Genomic DNA, 21112 nt, shown 5'->3' on the forward strand with positions numbered 1-21112 from the left:
TGTGTGTGAGAGTGTTTCTCTGGGTGAGAACTACTAGATTTTATCATTTCCACTGATGTCGAGGAAGTTTGACAGAAAGATTGGTTGTGCTCTTGAGGGTTTTTATATGATCTTCAGAACCGTGCTGCAGTAATTCTTCTCTTACGCCATAGCAGCCAATATCATAAAGCACCAAAACAATTTTTAATTCTTTTTTCAAGTTCAGTGCATTTTTTTTTTGACTCAATGTTAATGGCTTCAAAGAGTTACGAGTACATGAAATATGTCTCCCGGTTTGTTTGAGTTTAACGTGAGACCAAATATTCACTCTAGGGTTCAAATCTCGACTTATTCTCAAGCCACTTCTTGGTTGTCTTTGCAATCTTTGTCAGGCAGGAGTGAATATCAAGAGTTCAGATGCAAAAGCCACTAAGTGCCATTTGAAATTTTCTTCTAAAAATGATCATTTTTATCAAGCTTGTATATTTAAGTTCAGTAATTTCACTTAAATGGCAATGAAGATTACCTATTAATTGTCATTTAAGTGAAATCACTGAACTTAAATATACAAGCTTGATAAAAATGGTCATTTTAGAAGAAAATTTCAAATTGCATAGAGGCTTTTGCATCTGAACTCTTCATATACAAAATACACAAGAACAGTATACAAAAGGTAGCGACACAATAGATGCTATTTACACTTACATTAAGTGAAAATGGTGATCGATTCTATTAAGACTATGTAAAAATAGCAGGATTTTCTTTGCTAGTGTAGTAGTTAGATGCCCTTTATACTTATAAATAGTGGCAAATACTATTTGCACCTCAGTGTTGCACATTAAACAGTATGCAATAACAACAGAGTATAAATTATTATATTTATTCAAATTGTTAAATAGATGCCAACTTGGGACAATAAAGCCTTCCATACACCCAACCCTTAATGGATAAACACTTTAAGGGATACTCCACTTTTTTTGGAAATAGGCTCATTTTACCACTCCCCCAGAGTTATACAGTTGAGTTTTACCATTTTCGAATCCATTCAGCCGATTTTCTGATATTTAGAATAATATCCATTTAGAATGGATTCAAAAATGGTAAAACTCAACTATTTAACTCTGGGGGAGTGGTAAAATGAGCCTATTTCCAAAAAAAGTGGAGTATCCCTTTAACTTACATTGAAAATAAATGCCTTTCTGATCTGATATGTGATGGGAAAAGGGAGTAGAGCGAGTTCGGCAAAAGGAGGAATCGAACTCGGGTCGAATCCAGATGTCAGTAGGCGGAGTTAATGTAAATAGCCTCTGCCAACAAGGCAGACTTTATAGTGTAAATAGACACTCCGTATACAAAATACCTGACTTATGATAAAAATAAAGACTTGGTTGGACAAATTAGCATGCACCAAACACAGCCACATATCAATGACCTGGCAACCACAGACAAGACCTTCAGTTTTAGACAGTAATACCATTTTTCTCAAAAGGTGTAAAAGTCTTTCACTAGTACCAAGGCAACACAAACAAAAGCACACCTGCCATGGCCAATTCTTTGTTTTTGTGAAGAATTAAAGCTAAATATTTTCCATCACAGAGCGTGGCAGCCTTTGATAAATAAAGGCCTCAAACAAATGCCTTTTTATCTGAGTGAGATTGGATTTGATAGAGATAAGAAGAGGTTCAGGAGGGATGCGGAGGGTTGCTGGTGTGTCTGAAGCCCTTAACCTGAGGGCCAGGAGTGCTTGAAGGCGGATGGTCTCTCCTGGCTCTGCAAACAGCGATAAGCATCAGCCTGCCTGCAGTTAGGGGCCCGTTCCTCCTGAGGATCTGTCTTTTCTGACTCGCCAGCCCGTAATCAAAATGAAAACGATCAGCTGATAAGATAAGCATTGTGCTTTTTGATTAATTAAAACTTAGCAGGGACTCTCGGTTCAAATGAAACGCCAGGCGTGTGCGTATGCGCCAGGCTTCAGAGGCGCTGTGCTAAACACTGTAAAATAGGGCCAGTTGACAGTGACACCATCTGAACAGTTTCTTTTTCTTTTCCCCCATCGATGTGCAGAAACTTCACAGGCAGCATGACAGAATTGGGGCAGAAGAAAGAAGTTTTATATGTGTGTATGTGCATTTCGGTGCGTTTAACAGAGAGGAAAGATCAGAAGTAGTGCAACGCAATCCAATACACGATCATAGAGGCATGATCATGTGCAGACAACACACACACACACACACGCAGAACAGTCACCATGGCTACATCTTCCAGATTTTCAAATCAATTTACATCACAATTATCCATACAGATTCAGCATTTGCATACATAACAAAATTTTGAGGTGTTGAAATTCAAGAGTCAGTTTCCACTCAAAGAACAGGGACATGAAATATTTGGGTATTGTTCCTCTATATCAACTAAAAACTACTCTGACTTTAACAAATCAGACCTTTTACCTGGGGTGCACTTACGAAATTACACATACAAACTTCCTGCTCATCACTTTATATTAAACAATAAATATCACCCAATCAGACTGCAACACATGCAACAGTCCAGAGATTGAGAAAACCACAAATTCATAAGCTCGCATGCACAAATAAATGAACGTGACAGAGTGAGAGAAAGCACGAGAAGCCTGCAAAAGTAATGCTGTGTAAACATCTTTCCTCTCTTTGTCTGTTTAAACAATCGGTATCGCTACATCGCAGTTCCAGCTCACAGCTGCTGGACTTCAGGATAGCACAATGCCTCCTCCACCCAGCAAATCCGGGGAATGATGGGTCCACCCAAGACGACCACTGGCAAGGCAATGGGCAGTGGCTAATGCGAGCAGACAGGTGTTGCCATGGCCCCCGTCCAACGGCCTGCGGCCTTTCCTGGCCAGAGGATTATTTTTAGCAGATGTTAATAATGGACTTTCAGACATAATCACCATGGTCGTGTAATCGAGAGGTGCTGTAAAGTGAAACTGTCCCTGTGATTCCTTTAATGGCCATTTAGTAAAATAACAGGCACCCGGCAACATCATCATGCATTTAAAGCCATTAATACAAGTACTTAAAGCTGCCATAGTGAATAAAGCCAATTTAATCCCATGGCAGTTTTGCGGTCAGTCTCAGAGTTCATTGACAAAGCTGATTTATCCCACTTCAATCAATACCCCGACAGATTGTCTTACAACTACAGCCCCAAAAGGCAAAGGAGCAGTAAATAACTGGCACAGAGACATTAAATGAAACATAATGAAGTCTGCTGCGAGAATTCAAAGGGTTACATTGGTCATACGGACGAATTTGGAGGAGGGGATAAAGCGTAAACATTCATACTTGTGTTTGCGGTGTCGGAAAGAGACTCTAGTTCAGGGTAGTGAGGCGATTTCCACCTACACTACACAAGTCATGCACTGCTCTACTCTAATTTCACCCTCGCAGACCATGACATTCACGATTTCACTTTTCCAATCCACTGTGTCCTACAGGTTTATATGAACCTCTTCAATAGATTTGTGTCTGTGCATGTGCAAATGAATGTGTGAGTACTGCATTTATTTGTGAGTGTGATCCAAAGGTAAAAATAGCTGGGTTTCCATCCATATCACTTTAGACCTTATAAAAATGCTGGATGGAAACCCGAAGATGTGAATAATGTGAAAATTTCAAAAATGCTCACTTGAGGTGGATATACTGTAGGAATATATGCACATAATATATGATGGAAACATTTACAGAACACAATTTTAGATACACTACTGTTCAAAAGTTTGAAATGTTTTTGAAAGAAGACTTATGTTCAGTAAATCTACATCAAATTTCATTAAATGATACTGTACAAAATTGGTAAAACTCTGAAATTTTATTACAGATAAAATACCTGTTTTCAATTTGAACCTGTTTTAAAAGCAATTGTACTGATATACCCCAACAGCTGCTAAATTCTAAAGTACAAACTTTTTAGCTGTCTTGTCAAATCTATATATAATCAAAACCACCATCGATTCATGTGTACACATACAATTTTTGAACATGCATACTATTTAAATTACAATACAGTAGTGAATTGGCTATAGTTGTATAGCAGCAGAACACCATACTAAACTATCAAGCATCATTGCTGAGACACACTTAAGTCTCCTTCAATGAGATTTTAATAAGGTAAGAGTCCAGCTACGTTCCACATTTCTACATTCCAGGCCTGATTTATTGATAAGCTTGAGGAAGATAAAGAAACGAAATGGTGATCCATTGATGCCCTCTGAAATAGGAAAAAAAAATCTCCTGGGTAATGATCAAATTTATTCTCAAGAGTGAGGGGTGGAATTTGATTTTAAATGAGGCAATTAACAGGGCAGAGTTCCTTAGAGAGCCACCAGACTCCATCACAGTGGCACCACAGAAAGGATGGTACAAGAGTGAGAGAAACGGTCATGCTGGTTAATGGTGCTGAAAAAAAAGGTTGCTAATACATGGATTTGACATATTTACAGCTCTCAGAGAAAGACAGAAGGTTATGCGGGCTGTATATAAGGGATGCTCCCAAATTTAGGCTACCTGAAATTTCTGGCCGAAGCAGTTATTTTTGGTTTCTGGCTGAAACGGCCAAAATCAGTGAACAAAATGAATTCAGCACTTCTCCGAATGGCATGTTTGGACTGTTGAGAGTCCATTTCATGTGCACAGCATGGATAAGCTACAACAGTTAAACAAGTCAGTTGTGTGGACAGCTCTGGATTGACAATATTAATTACCATGATATGGTTTCTTAAATCAAAAATCTTATTGGCAGTGCTGTTTTCTGTTGATACATGAAAAAAACGTGTTACTTTTAAGTAATTTGTTCTTTTTACTCCAAGCAAAGTCTCAACTTTAAAATTCTGCCGATTTTATTATGAAATTCAAACAATAAACGTTGTTTTGACGCTCTTTAATATGGCGAGCCAGATCACTGTAGCCACCTCAGTTCAAGCGCATGTTTTATCTCCCCTTTACTAGTTACAGTAAGAAATAAACATGGGTGAACATCAGAAGGTATGTTGAAAAATGCATTACAACTTACCGAAATGGAACACAAATGTTCATCTTTTTGATGAAATCTGAGAGCTTTCTGTCCCTCCAGAGACAGCAACACAACTGACACTTTGACGCTTCAAAAAGTTCAAGATCACACAACTAATCCATGTATTGAGCGGTTTAGTCTAACATTTGAGTGAAGAGACATAATCGCTTTATGACAAACATAATGAATTTTATATAAACATTTATCAACTCACACATCAGTTGTGGTAAACAGAAGCTCAAGCATGTTCGCTTGACGTGCGAGAAACCAATGAGGTTCATTCACGTGTTACGCAGCTTGTTTGAGCTTCTGCAAGAACCAATGAGGTTCATCCTTGTGTAACGCAGCGTTTTTGAGCTTCTGCAGGAACCAATGAGGTAGATGTGAATAGAGGGACAGAAAGCTTTCAGATTTCGTAAAAAAAGATTTTAATTTGTGTTCTAAAGATGAACGAGAGGCTAATGACTACATGAGTGTGAGTAATTAATGACAGAATTTTAATTTTTGGGTTAAATGTCCCTTTTAAGTTACATTCACCTCAATAAAGCTATTAAGTGTCAATAAAATTTCCATATTCTTCAGAATAATCACCATTTATTTAGTCAACAGTTTACGTCACTATAATAATTATACTGACCTCACCAGCTACTTCAAAATGAATAAAACAAATCTTCATCAGCATTCCTGCTTCTTGGTGGCAAAACTGTGTCAAGTTCATCAAGCCATGATCTTGATTTAACCTAGAAGGCCCCAACAATTTTCCTATTCTAATCAGGAATATAGTGACACAATTAAAGAGTCAAACTTCTAGTCAGTAATTTAATTAAGCAAGGTGCTATGCCACGTTGCATACTAAGAGCTGTTACCCAGGTGACGTGACTTTAATGAATCCCTGCCTGGATGACTGCTGATGGAAGCTGAAGTTGTAGTCTCTAAAGACCTGTGTGTCTTTGCTCACTCGACTGTAACCGGTAACAAATACGTTGACAGAACAGGTCTGAACTCCACTTCACATCATCAAACCTGAAATAATTAGGCTGCGCAAAGGCGAGCGGAACGAAGGCCCGTCAAGAAGTTGTTATCCTTTGTCACACAATTATTACTAATGTGACATCACATCAAAAGGAGATGACACACCGCACAATGAGTCCTTGGTTTGCTTTAAAAGGCGAGATAGTTGAAGTGGAGGTGCAAGTTCGGAAATGAAATGAAAGTGAGGTTAATGAATATAAACATCCAGAGTTTGTCTAACACATCTAGAGAAGTCATGATTTAAAAGGCGAGATAGTTGTAGTGGAGGTGCAAGTTCGGCAATTCAGAGCTGGCGGTGCTCATTACTAGGCCTCCTACCGACGAATTCCATCATTCCAATACCTATGATTCCCAAACATCAACTCAACCTTCCTTGCATGTTTACACATTGAATATTCAGGGGTATTTGATCATTTTTTCAAATCAATGTGTTATATATATAGTAAAAGTCTTTCTTTATTACTATCATTTTCCACAATTCAGAATAACAGTAAAGCCAGAGAAGGTATGAAATTACAAAAAATGGAGGTATGGGAATATGGGAATGGGAATTAAAACTCTTAAACTTAAAAAGAAATCATTCTAATATGCCGATTTGGTGTTAGGAAACATTTCTTATCATTATCAATGTATGAATAAAATAAAATCTTACTAATCCCAAACTTTTGAATGATAGTATATACTGTATATATTTTTATTTACATTATTCTACATCCTTAGTTATTTTATCGTAAACTTTTAAATAAAAATCTCTCTAAAATCAGTCAAGGGTGTCCACATTTTTGCCTGATGTTGAATGCATATTTCCAAATTCAAATAAATTAAAAATTCCAACCACATTCTGCAAGTTTTTTCTCTTAAGTACAGCAGAAAATATGAAAAGTGTGTGCCTGTTCATTACCTTGATGAACTAAGCAGATTGTGTCGAGATGATGTTGCATTACTGAATGACGTCATGGCAGAGCAGTGGATACATATGTGCCTCTATCGCGTCGACAGGACAACTTTAAAGAGAGGTACATCTGAGGATTCACATCTAGAGGTCAGGTTGCATCTGGCATGGAACATTAAATGAATGTTTCTGAAAGCCTGGGATGGACGATCTCTGGGGTCTTTGGAGCGTCAGATCTACTCCATCAGGCGCAGCTCCACAATACTGATGAAAATGATCATATCACAAGTAAGTGACAGAGGAGCGCCATTTCCTGAATCTCTAAAGATTGCGTCCGTGGTGAATGGGTTTGTTAGGAATCCTGAACGCTCAAAGTTGCGTCCGGGTATGATTCTCTCTGACTCATCTGATGAAAGATGACAGTTGTCCTTGGTACTCTTCCCTCAGAGGCTCTAAGGTCAGGTACATGTCAATTAAAGAAGAAAGGAAAGAGGGACAGGAATGTGTGCACCATGCTGTGGGCGGTCAGTAGATATGAAGCAAAGGCTATTTATACAGGGAAAACATTAAGTGAAAACACATATAGTACAGAGGTGATGAGTGGATGTCGTTCGCCCAGTGACAGTGCTCATTACTGAGAGTATCCAATTAAAAATGGATTTACACTGATGAGCGTGGGAGTTGATATCTGAATAGGTTGTACAGGACAGGTTCAACTAATTAATGTAACATATGCATGGACACATTCACAAATGATGGGATACGCCTCTACCACTTATTTGCTAATCATTCATATTTATAAAGTTCCTTTTTGAAAGCTTGTTTAACGAAATTCTGTTACAATTATTATAGAAATTATTTTAAATATTTGTGACTATTTTTATATCAAAGTATCCTTTAAAATTACATAAGTGTAGGGAACTCGGGATATTCCTATTTGCTCAGAAACCAGGAATATAATCTTAATAACTAATCATGAAACATAACGGGGAATCACCTAAAAATTATAAAATTATTTTTAAGATTTATATATTTATTAAGAGAGAGAGAGAGAGAGAGAGAGAGAGAGAGAGAGAGAGAATCTGGAAGGATCAGTGGCAAAGTACAGACCTTAAAACCTTTGAGAGACAAAACGAAAAAACACAATCTTAATGCTCTGAAAGCTCGATAAACGAATATACTTGTATATATGGTTCTCTTATGTTGCTGAACACAGTTGCGTAGGTGAGCAGCCTCATGTTGTGTGTGTGTGCCGTCGGAGCGTCACTTGGTCTGCAGATGGTCCGGAGCGCGTGGTTTTAAAGAAGATTTAAAGGTCTTTGACGTACAGTATATTACCAAAGAAACAATTCAGGCTAGTTCATTTACTTGACTAGGAAAATGAAAGGAAAAACAAAACTTAAACAAACAAACAAAAAGATCACAAAGGAAGAAATGAAGAAGAGAGTTTGCAAACATGAGATCCTGACTTTTAAAAGGAAAGAGTTCACACCTCCATTGGGAGGAACCAACCAATGAGACTCAGTTTTCTTTGTCTTGTCAAGGCTCTTTATTTGCATGTTTTATGACAAGGGGGGTCAGAATCATGACGCGCATCATTTAATACATTGTATCCTAACCTAAGATGATTTTTTAAATGGAGGAAGCCGCAAGGATTCCAATGATACCAAGCGAGGCGTGCAAACAAGAAAGGAAGGCAAGGTCAATGAATATAGGCATCCAGAGTTTGTCATGATTATACTAAAATTACAATAAAACACCTGGGTATGCAGGAATATATCGTATTCTTTTCAGAATTAGTCAAGTTACAGATTTCAATGAAGGAATGTCTGTTTATGTGTGTGTGTTTCTAGAGTGAGCTTTTCTGGCCGCCTGGCCTGGCTCTGAGGAGATAGCAATCTCTCTTAGGCCTGATCCCCGACTGTGTGTGTGTGTTGTACACAACGTTCCTTCTTGCCGGAAATGGGGAAGGCTTTGTTTTAACTCAGTTCGCTATGAAAGTGTCAATGAACTCCATTAGGAACAGACCTCCTGGCGCTCGCTGGTGAATTACTAGCCGCGAGTCAAAGGTTAAAAGCTCTTCAACTGTAGATTTGAATGAGTCCCAACTGACACATGAGTCCAGATACCCACAAATTCTAAATATTATTCTAAATTATTTTTTATTACATACAACACATAATACATACACATACAATTTGCCACCCTGCTTTGCCAATATCACCACGTGTCAGATGACCATTAATCCATGCCTAAATATATACAGTACAAACACTTTCCTCTAAACATATCTTATGGAACACCTTAAGTTCTTAACAAGAGATCAGATAGTCTAAATGACCATTTCCACAATGGATCCTTGCTAAAAACGGTCCGTGTGAATGGATTTTGTGGCTTCTGCGAGATCTGAAGGTGGCTTAAATCTGAGATCCCATCTATTTGTCCCAGCATGCATCCAAAGGTAAGCAGAGCTGAAAATAATCCCATTCAATAAATCTCTATTACAACATGAACGGCTCCCATGGGACCAGCATCACAATTAGATGAAAAAGACTTAATGTCCTATGATACTATTTCGGGTCTTTCCTATGTATATACATGTGCTTTGTGTTTCAGCAAGTTTGGATCTGACTCCATGGTTCCACAACAGCGCACGTATATGGAAGAGATATCTCACAATTCTGTTTATATCTCACAATTCAAGTTGAGCTTAGGTTGAGATGACAAATGGCTTGAGATTGTATATGGTGTGTGGATTCTGTGAATATAATGCATTTAATACAAGATCTGGCAACTGGTCAACATTAGACAAACATATTGGTCTGATTATTAATAAAGGAGTTTGGGCCATGCAAATTACGGGAGTTTCTCGTGAGAAATAACAAACAGGGCTAGGGCTAAAAAACGCGAGAAACCCGAGAAAAACAGGAGTGTTGACAGGTATGGTGAGGCTGTCAGCTACAACTCTCTCTCTCTCTCTACCTTTCTTATCATGCAAAACGCAGTCTTCAGTTGTGCTGCCATAGTACAAACCAGAATGAATATGCTAGTTCACTGTAACATAACATGAGAGAAGAAACGACAAACTCCCCCTTGTGATAAAAACACAGATTATAGCTCTTAATGGTGGAATTGGACAGGAATTTAAAGCAAAACCCTTTATGGCCATTGCAATTTTCAGTGAAAATGTTTCCACAGCTGTGCTGAGATCGACCCTACCCAATGAATAATTGTTCCACGGACAGAGATGCTTCCAGAAACTCAATGCTGGGGAAAGTGTGAAAGAAAAAGATGAATGCTGCCTCTCAAAGTAAGTGATCCATCAATGCATGTGCTGTGTGTGTGGATTTTTTTACTCTGTTTGCTTTGAATAAACACTGAGACAAAAGGTGGATGACAAACACAGAGAACGTGTGAGTAAGAGAGGGATGGAAAGATGTTTAATTCATGATTCAACCTCTTCAAACAAAGATAAACCAAGGTTTAAACATTCTTCAAAAGTTTTTCCTGATGTCCAACAAGATCAGCCTGCAAAACTTTCTAAATCAACATGAGAGCTTTGCACACTATGCTTAACCCTTGGTTAAGCATGTCTCTTTAGTTTAAACCCCTCAGTAAAGGACTTGTTTTACACTAATCAGTTTGAAATGGGTTAGTGCAACTTTAACCTTGCACTGTTTTATCAACCCGGTCTCACCCCAAGACGTCATATAACTGACGTTTTGGGACGTCTTTTGACCATACGTCAATATTCGCCTTTTTAGGGCCCCCTTAAACGTCGGTAGATGAGGTTATGGGATCCTAACTCTACCCCATACCTAAACCTAACCCTAAACCTAACCCGTCACCTAACTGACGTTAAAGGTAAAGCGTCAGTTGTATGACGGCCCGGGATCGCCATCTACCGACGTTTAAGGGGGCCCTAAAAAGGCTGATATTGACGTATGGTCAAAATACGTCCCAAAACGTCAGTTATATGACTTTTTGGGATGAGACTGTGTTAGTTTTATCGTAGAATGCGACTGTGAATTGTTTAGCAAAGCTTAATAAATGCGTAATATTGACCAATAGAGATGCATACAAATCACTAATAAGCAATTTCATACCAATCCCCAATATAATGACACCCCCCCCCCCTCCATTATATTATCATTAATCCCAATATAGACTCCAACAAACAAAATGAAGGGGGGAAAAAAAAACTATACTGAAAAAAAGCATGGCCAAACAGGGAATACCCAAAGTTCTTTCCTGTACATCAGTGAGTAATGCTCTTTCAACAGCAGGCTCTTTTTGATCTGCTATTCAGTAAAGTGGACAGTAAAGAGGTAATGCTTCTGGGGACTCTGCAAAAAACACCATATTACATTTTTACTGCCTTGATCCATTTAGAGATCCATCTATTTTCAGAGACAGGCAGAGGAAGTAAAGGCCATAGCAAACAAACAAACTTAGACAAGCACTTAAAAACCATCAGATAAACGGTTAAAAGTCAAAAGCTTTGTGGTTAGGATTACAAATAGGTTACATAAAACTTTCTGATTACAAATTTACGATTTGTGTCCAATGGTAAATGTGGCAATTTCATTATTGTGATGAACCAAGGAAAAAGACTTTAAAAGACTATACAAAAGGGGAACTGATAAATGGATCAAAACGTCTGCCTGAGTGTTAATGACACAATGCTCAGCGGCCCAGATGGAGTTTTGACTAGTTGAGTTTGGCCTAAATAATTTGACAACCGAATGCCTACAGGAAGAAAAGAGAAAGAACAGACATCAGTCCAAAGGCTCAGTGAATGCGATATCTCAGCCTTTGGGAATCCATGCCCTTACTTTTAGCTTGAGCTGCGTCCAGTGTAGTTTTCATTCCCTGTGACTGACTAACCGCTATTTGATGTATGATATATGACAGACGCGTGCTGTACTTGTGAGCTGTATCTAATGTGCAGTCTGAGGTCTGGAAGTGATGGAGATGAGGAGGAACCAGATGAAAAGGGATGCTTATTGTTCGGCACAAAAAAGGAGATGATTTAGACCACGCTTTTACCAACAAAAGTAACAACAATTAAAAGTAAAAATGCTACTAACTTAACAAAAGACTCAGATTTCCTACTAGGAATAATGACTACTTTTCATCAGGTCCTAAGTAGCCTGTATTTGCTCAATGATTTTCTTCATACATTTAGAATTTTTTAATACTCTTGAGTATTAAGACATATTTTTAATGTTATGTTAATCTACTTTTTTGTTCCAGATTTCGTCATTTTTTATTTTCATGTTAGGACAAAGACTAGCAAGACAGGTAATAAACTGTATCTAAACTGTAATCTGTAAATATTGTCATAAATAAAGTCTTACGAAACTGACCTCCACTTGTAGACTTGAACTGGATAAATTCAAGAGGTTGTGGAATGGATTCTTGAAATTTATTCAAACAATAAGATCAGACTTTATCTGATTCATAATACCTGAGGCGCTCCCCTGTTTTTGTTCTTGCTACCATGTTTTTTTTTTTTTTTTAATTTTTTATTATTTATTTATTTACTTATTTTTTATTATTGATTTTCTGTTTCGTTTTGGGGAAAAAATCATGATGTAGGACAAGGACAAATATGTTGTATAATATAACCAAAAGTGTATTTTATGTCTTGCAACTTCAATAAAAAATAAATTAAAAAAATAAAAATAAATAAAGTCTTACGATGCAAGTTGTATTTGGGGCCCTTCATATTCAAGAGGTTTAAATGTGGCCCCTTTGGCATCTGAACTTGAGTACCGAAGCTGCCAGATCAGACAAAAAATATATTAATTCAAGAATCCGGTAAGAACGCATTTAAACTTTTGTCTTTCCTAATGGAATTTATGTGCTTATTTGGAAATGTGCTTTTTAGTGATTGGATTATTATTTTCACTCTTCACAATTATTAAGATTGAATAGAAGCGTGCAGTTAAAATTAGTTTTATATTATATTATTAATGACATTCATAGCGCCGTCATTATCATTTTTATGAAGGCTATTAGCAATTTTAAGCATGTTAACATCACTGCAAAAAAGACATCTAACATAAAACCAATATAAATATTTATGTTGATTTTATATTAGATGTCTTTTTGCAGTGATGTTAACATGTTTTAAATAGCTAATAGTGTCACAGTGTCTTGTTTGTGTTCCCTGGGTTTTGACTAGAGGTCTCTTTCCCTGATCGTCAACCTTATCATATACTGCATTTCCCATAACCCTTTGCCTGAACTCATCACTGATCATTGCACACAGCTGTTCCCACTCACATTGTTTGCACCTGTCTATTTATACCCTGTCTGTTTCCCTGGCTGCACTTCAGAGTTCTTTTCTTGTTTGTTTCTTGTTTTTGGACTGTGTTGTATGGATTTTGGTGGGTAGGTTTTGGGGTGGGTTTAGGGATCAGGGCGTGGAGCTGGGTAGGTTTAGCAATTAGGGGGTGGAGCTGGGTATGTTTAGGGGTGGGTTTATGGATCAGGGGGTGGAGCTGGGTAGGTTTAGGGGTGGGTTTAGGGATCAGGGGGTGGAGCTGGGTAGGGTTAGGGATTAGGGGGTGGAGCTGGGTATGTTTAGGGATCAGGGGGTGGAGCTGGGTAGGTTTTGGGGTGGGTTTAGGGATCAGGAGGTGGAGCTGGGTAGGTTTAGGGGTGGGTTTAGGGATCAGGGGGTGGAGCTGGGTAGGGTTAGGGATTAGGGGGTGGAGCTGGGTATGTTTAGGGATCAGGGGGTGGAGCTGGGTAGGTTTAGGGGTGGGTTTAGAGATCAGGGGGTGAAGCTGGGTAGGTTTAGGGGTGGGTTTAGAGATCAGGGGGTGAAGCTGGGTAGGTTTTGGGGTGGGTTTAGGGATCCGGGGGTGGAGCTGGGTAGGGTTAGGGATTAGGGGGTGGAGCTGGGTACGTTTAGGGGTGGGTTTAGGGATCAGGGGGTGGAGCTGGGAAGGTTTAGGGGTGGGTTTAGGAATCAGGGGGTGGAGTTGGGTAGCTTTAGGGGTGGGTTTAGGGATCAGGGGGTGGAGTTTGGTAGGTTTAGGTATATCTTGATCTTGATCCGACTCCTCCCCGTGGATTTCATGTTCTGCAGTGAGGACCATCTCAAAGAAGCTGGTTATGCCAGTGATTAAAGAGGCCATCTCCACCATCATGGAGAGAGACCTATCACCAGAGATGCAGGCCATCCCGCTCAGCAATGACAGTGTGGCTCGGAGAATAAAGGAGATGGGGCTATCAATGACTCTATCAATATAGTTTGGTGTATTTGGTAATGTTAACATGAGTCAAATGAAAAGGTCTTTCATATTCACTCATTTCTGTTAGTGCAAGATGCTTTGATGCCCGGTTGCTTCAGACAGCTTCGAATGATCTTTTAAATGACCCTTCAAATGTTCTACATTTCAGAAGCTGCACCTTAACATAAACAACTAAATCTCTATTGTCTAAAGAAGGGAATATTATTTGCATATTATAGCAGAGTACAAGTAAGTTGATTTCTTGCCCTGTGTGTGTGTGTGTGAGTGAGTAAATGTGTCAGTATTCTGTTATTATTCAAGAATTGTTTACACGGAGACAGATGCATTCCCCTCTTGTAGCCCTGTGCTGTGGGATTTGCTCAATAACAGCGGTGTCTCTGATGAGACGAGCTGCCAGAGGACCATATGGACGGCTGTCACTACCAAACTGTCCGTCTACCTTCTCACATCTCCTGGTTTCAGACAGTGTCCTGACTTGACTGATTTCACACTGACAAACAAAGACCTCAGATAGAACTGCTATGCTCAACTGTTGATAAAGAGAACTGAAGCCAACAAAAATCAAAAGGAAAAAAGACATACGGGTATTTAGCAGCCAAAGAGTACCAAAAATATGATCAAAGGATGTGAAATTTAATAGCTAGTTGGAGCCAGCGCATTAACAACATGCCGCAAGATGCAGGCAGTCCTGTGTATCGAGTGCCGCAGAAACACAGGCTTGTTCAAATATAGTTAGAGGGGGATTAGACCGTGTGAGCACAGTCCCAGGGAGAAGCTACTGTATTCCCTTCCCTTAAGCTAGCTAAAGGTTATATTTGATATGCATGCATTCATTTGCCACAGCAAATCCTCTTCATTGCAGTGTGACGAATTTTAATAGGTATGCAATTTACCTAAGAGCGATAACCAGACGGCTATATTGTGTATGCGTCAATAGCTTCACATAACTATGATGTAAACAGTGGTTCGTGTATGCTCATGATTATTGGTTCTGAAGGTGTGCACACGGCAACTTGTGACACGCAACACAACACGTTTCTCGTGTTCTTCTTGTTCACCTGTACAGATCATATGCCAATATGGACACAATCAAAAGAAAGTCTCTAATGCTCACCAAGGCTGCATTTATTTGATCAAAAATGCAGTAAATAATTATTGTTTCATATATATCCATATATTTATTTGATTGCAAATCTGAATTTTCAGCATCATTACTCCAGTCTTCAGTGCCACACGATCCTTCAGAAATCATTCTAATCTGCTCTGCTGCTCTCGAAACATTTACTTATTATTATCAATGTTAAAACAGGATTATTTGCCTAATACAAAGTTAGAAATAATTGTTTGAAAATAGAAAACTTTTGTAGCATTGCACGTGTCTTTACTGCCACTTTAGATCGAATAAAAGTATTAATTTCCTTTAAAAGAAAAAAAAAAGTTTTGAAAGATAATAAAATATTGAAAATGTTTTTAGGTGAACTATTCCTAACGTTAATTAAAAAAGCCAATTGAGTAAATAAAATTAATACAAAATAAAATTATTCTCTGAAAATACGTCTCATTATAATTGTTGGATGTTTAGATATTTTGCAGTACAAAAATACTTAAAAAAGTATACTTGGAAAAGGTCTGAATGACTTTCTGAATAAAACGTCAGGGCTTTTTCGAGTGATTTTGCCCTCAAATGCTGTTATTGAAGTGATGAGCGTGAATTAAAGGGTGTCGGCTAGATAGTGTTTCGAGTGTATTACCCCGAAGTGGAGTCGGGACAGCCTTCTGGCCTGATTCACTTGCTAAGTCAATAACCCGCAGGGATAAATGCATTATGGATTAGCTTCGGTTATGTAGCACACAGCTTGCTGAAGTCACATCATATTAGCATTCATGTGTGTGTGTGTTTGTGTTGGTTTGTGGAAGAAAACAGTGAGAATATGTTGCTCAGCATGCATAACTTGATTGTCACCGCAGAATTCTTCATCCAGCAGAGACTTTTGCCAACGCCCGACAGAAGAAGCTCCGCCGGCCTCCCTAGCAGCGCGAGCATTACGCAGATGTAAATGTTCTTGAGTGGTTTCCATAAGGCTTTTCAAACGGCTGACTGTTTTGGCATCACCGGTGGGATTGTAGTTCTGCGAGTGAAATAATGAGAGCCAAAGGACTTTAGCAACATGGGTTTAAGTGCCAAACGCCGCGCTGTCGAGTCGACTGGTGCTCCATGAACACGGTGTAAAACAACAAGGACAGTGATGGGGGAATGTACGACCCTCGAATAGACCCACTGTCGGCACACATTCCCTTTCATGGAACAGAAGAACAAGGAGCAGAACAAATTAAAACGCAAGAGTGAGGTGACTCACATGCACCTGTGTATGTGCGCAGCAGCGTTGCAGCAAACATTTGCTTTTCATTTCGAGGGAGGTCAAAGAACTGATGGGGAAGACCTTTGAAGATATTAGTGGCTTCTGGAAAGAGAAAGCTGAGCTTCAATCCAGAGACGAGCTGTAGGCTTCGGTATTGCTCTGCAAATAGCCCCACTCGGGTTTACAAATGGATCCTCACGTCCTCCCCCTGAAGAGTCTTGTTTTATGCCTCATCCTTTGGGGGAGATGATGGCCTATTTCAGAAAGCCGTTGAAGATAAATAAAGATGGAGAAAATACAGTTTGCCCTCTTTTGTGACCGTGATACCAAACAAAACACCTGGAGATGCATGGAGAACGACTACAATGGAAAGCAATATCGTAGGCAAACCATTCTTTCATTTCATTGTTTACAATCCTTGTTTCCAGTTTTTTTGCTTTAGCTCAAATCTCGATTGAGAATTTTTTTTCTTAGCACAGTTAGTTCAGATCTCTAAATCTTTAACTGATACAGTTTGAAAGAACATATACTGTATGAAGCTTTCCTGGACGTAATTTTGAGACAATTTTCTGTTCATTATATGAAGAGTTCAGATGCAAAAGCCCCTAAATGCCATTTGAAATTTTCTTCTTTAATGTTGATTTTTAAGTGATTTCACTTAAATGGCAATGATAATTACCTATTAAATGTTATTTAAGTGAAATTACTGAACTTAAATATACAAGTTTGATAAAAATCATCATTAAAGAAGAAAATTTCAAATGGCATTTAGAGGCTTTTGCATCTGAACTCTTCATATGTGACTTTAAATGTAGGAAATGGACACGAGGATTTTCGAATTACATGTAGGCCTATAACACATACAGTAGAAACACAAATAAATGTACTGTATTTACAAATGTGCATATTTTTTGTCTGTATAGTATTGACTTTTCCCAGTAAAAATATACCGTACTTTTGAAATATGTATGTAAAAAGCTCAGTGTGATGCATAATAGCATTCAGCTAGACAAAACTGACAATATTGTATAGTACACTGTAAAAATGAATATGCTTTATATAATCAAAAAAATTGTGGCAACATTACAAGCAATATTATTAATTAAATTTAACAAATTAGAATTGAGTAATAATTAATCATATTAATTCCTTAAAAGTTAACCATTAATGAGTACAACTTACAACAACCAAAAAACATAAATTTGAGTCACCATTATGGTGATCGGTGTTAAAATGACGGTTTTCTCCTTTAGTGATTCTGCTTGTTAACATCAGGTGTCTTCAATGTTGCCAATATAAAATAAAGAGTTCTTAATTAATCTTTGACGCCTGTCTGTTAGTGAGATGTTTTTGTTAAATTTTTTGGTTTAAACTTTACTCATTTTAAATGGTTAACTTTTAAGGAATAATTTGATTTACTCAATTCTAATTTGTTAAATTTAATCAATAATATTGCTTGTAATCTTTTGCCACAATTCTATTGATTAGATAAAGCAAATTCATTTTTTACAGTGTAAGCAGTCAGTGTCAAAAAAAAGAAAAAGAAAAAAAGAAAAAAAAGAAAAAAAAAAGAAAAAGTTACAATGTATTGCAAAGTTTCCAAGGTTGACAACTATTGTGAAAATAAAAAAATAAAAAATTGATCAGTACAGCTCACACTATGACAAAAAAAGTGGTGGCATTGGCCATTTTTCTTACACAATAACAAGGTTTTAAAACATAACTACATTTTTTTTGTGGGAGTTAATATATTTAGGAGACATGTTGTATCCATAAAACAGTCATGACAATTACACTTACAGTTTAGAGTATGTTAAGCCAAAGTGATTTAAAAAAAAAACTGTAATGTAATGGTCATGCTCTATACGGGTCTTGGGGTCAACCATGTTTATGTTGACGGCCATTTAGAAAACTAATTGGTCAAGAGCACTTAATGTCATTAAGTAATCCTTATAAAGCTTATTAGTGGAATTAATTGAATCACAACAGAGCCGTAAGCATTAACAGCCATCATGAAACATGCTATTTGCACACAATTATGGGTTTACAAACAAATGCGCTGGAAGGAGAAAGAGAGAGGGGAGGACACATGGAGAAATTTCTGAAACTGTAGATGCAGGAATCCAACCCAACAGATTAATCGCATTAGATGGTGGTAAACACCACCACGTGTTCGCCGTCCTTATATTGAGATCCGCAATCAGGACTAATCTGTTCCCACAATTTTCAGGCTCAAGACGCAATCACCGTCCCTGTATGTGTTGGTTGCTTGTTTGTGCAATTAGAAATATGCAGAAAAACTATGCCGAAAAACAAAAACAAACAAGATAACCTTCAGAACACATTTTTTCTTTTAATGCTATTTTTTTTTTTCTGTCTCGCCACCCAACTAAATGGTATTTAACATCAAGGTGGTGTGGAACGCGTGCATGCTATTGCTTTAAATCAATGGCTGTGAGGAAAAAAGATGATGCGTCTCTGAAAGAAGGGATGACTGTGAATATAAAATGAGCTAAAAATATTGCTGACCAATCAAGTGTTGCCATTACCACAAATAGCTGGTGTTCTTTTCCAATGTAAGTATATGGGGGATCGTGAGTTTTAAGTTCAATTTTTACATATATATATATATATATATATATATGTACACTTTGCATAGTAAAATATTGCTATGCAGATCCAAATGCTTGGCCATCTAGCCAATAATAACCAGCCAATGTGCAAATTTTACGAACAAATCATACTGTTCACAAGAATCTCCATTTCATTCCTATGAGATGTTCTGAGTTAGCAACAGTAAACAAGGGGGAAAAACTTAGGAGTCAATTCAAATTAAATAGGCAAACCACAACAGAATAGGTCTGCATGATGGGGAGCCATTTGTGATGTCTAAAATTGCACATTCATTCACTATTCCCATATAGTGAATGTCACTTTCACAATGTCACCTCTCTCAAGGCATTTCATAATCATAACAATTTCATCAAAAAAGATCTAGACCGTGTGGTGTTAAGTCATGCATAACTGTAGCTTTTTTTGCTGACTCTCTCCTGCTGAAAATTAACTGGGATCTCACGGTTACCGTGTAAATGACCTTTAGGTATTGTACCCAACCTCATTGACTCATATAATTGATTTTGAATGCTTGATTTGGTTTGAGTCACTGTCAAGACAATGTCACTGTCAAGATTCAACATGGTGGAATCTCGACCTCAGCCCAAACACATGACTCAGCCGAACGACCTCTGCCTCTACCACATAAAACACACCACCTCAGATAATGTTATATTCATAAACACTTATAAATGTGGTGACCCTAAATATCAAAGATTTTGCTTAGACAACATTTTCCTATAATTCAACTTGGGTGCTCTGGGAATGTCAATGAAATTAACCTGAAGTACCTGACATGACCGACCAGCACTGTGCATTAACCTAGCGTACCGCACATCTTGTTGTGTTCATTGATTCACTCACCATAGGTCTATTCCAGGCATCCATACTGCCTTCACTTTTGCTTTGTTTTTAATACAGAGCACTCTGGTAGCATTCATATACACCATACCAACGCTCAGCTCAACCACATAAGCATGCTTCAAAATACCTAAATCGAAATTTCTGTGGCCCTAAAACACTTTTTTATTTTATTTTAACTTTAAAAATTTGAATAAAAATTCTCTCACATTCGAGTTTGTGTGAACTTTAAATGATAGTTCACCAACAATGAAAATTATCATCATCATATTGTTATAGATTTTTTCCTCAAACCTAACTATTTTAGACTTGTTTCCCTAAAACTAACTATATTAGTATAACTTATTTGCTAGCGCGTCTATATATTAACGTTAGCTATGTTAAGCTTTCAGCGTGTCTCCAGACCACTCCAGCATCCGCTTCCTTATTACCGTATACTCCAGTGTGTCTCCAGACGACTACAGCCGAGTCGATAAATCTAACTTACTTGTTTTCTTGCTGTGCAGCTTAAATGACAGACAGACTTGAGTAATTGTCCTTTAAATGCTCTTTATAACTACCGAGGACTTGTCAGAGAATCTCAACCAAAAAAGAAGAATACAATAAGCTTTATAGGATAAATCAAAATAGAATCATCATTACTAACATGTCCTATCAATATGATTGGTTAAATTGCTTGAAGCAAGCCACCCCCTCTTCTCTAACTTTCAATATGAAGGTTAAATCATATCGAAAGTTCATCTGATGGATACATCAGGAAAAGCAAGTAAGATTTCTTTTGGTTTATTGTCAGATCTAGAATGGAAAATTAGTCACCATCAGACATTATAATGAGAAGTGTGATACAAGTTTATCACAAGATGCTTCATCTATAATCAGATTTTTATGGTTAGTAACATCATTAATCTTATCTATTAAAAATCCACCACAATATACACACCCTCGTGTTACAAACCTTGCAACTTTTCTTGTGTAGAACACAAAAGATAACATTTTGAAGAATGCTGATAACCAAATGGGTTTTGTGAGCACTGATTGGAAAAAAAAATGGGTCTGGG

At 37.8% G+C, this 21112-nt stretch overlaps 1 protein-coding gene across 5 annotated transcripts in view; it reads right to left on the reverse strand.

The window, feature by feature from the left end:
* ctnnd2a (catenin delta 2a) overlaps window positions 1-21112 on the reverse strand; it is a 276192-nt gene that overhangs the window by 80123 nt on the left and 174957 nt on the right. The gene's annotated exons all lie outside the window — the stretch shown is intronic.

Source organism: Pimephales promelas, chromosome 22, assembly GCF_988280905.1.
Source record: "Pimephales promelas chromosome 22, fPimPro1.hap1.1, whole genome shotgun sequence".
Classification (NCBI taxonomy): Eukaryota; Metazoa; Chordata; class Actinopteri; order Cypriniformes; family Leuciscidae; genus Pimephales; species Pimephales promelas.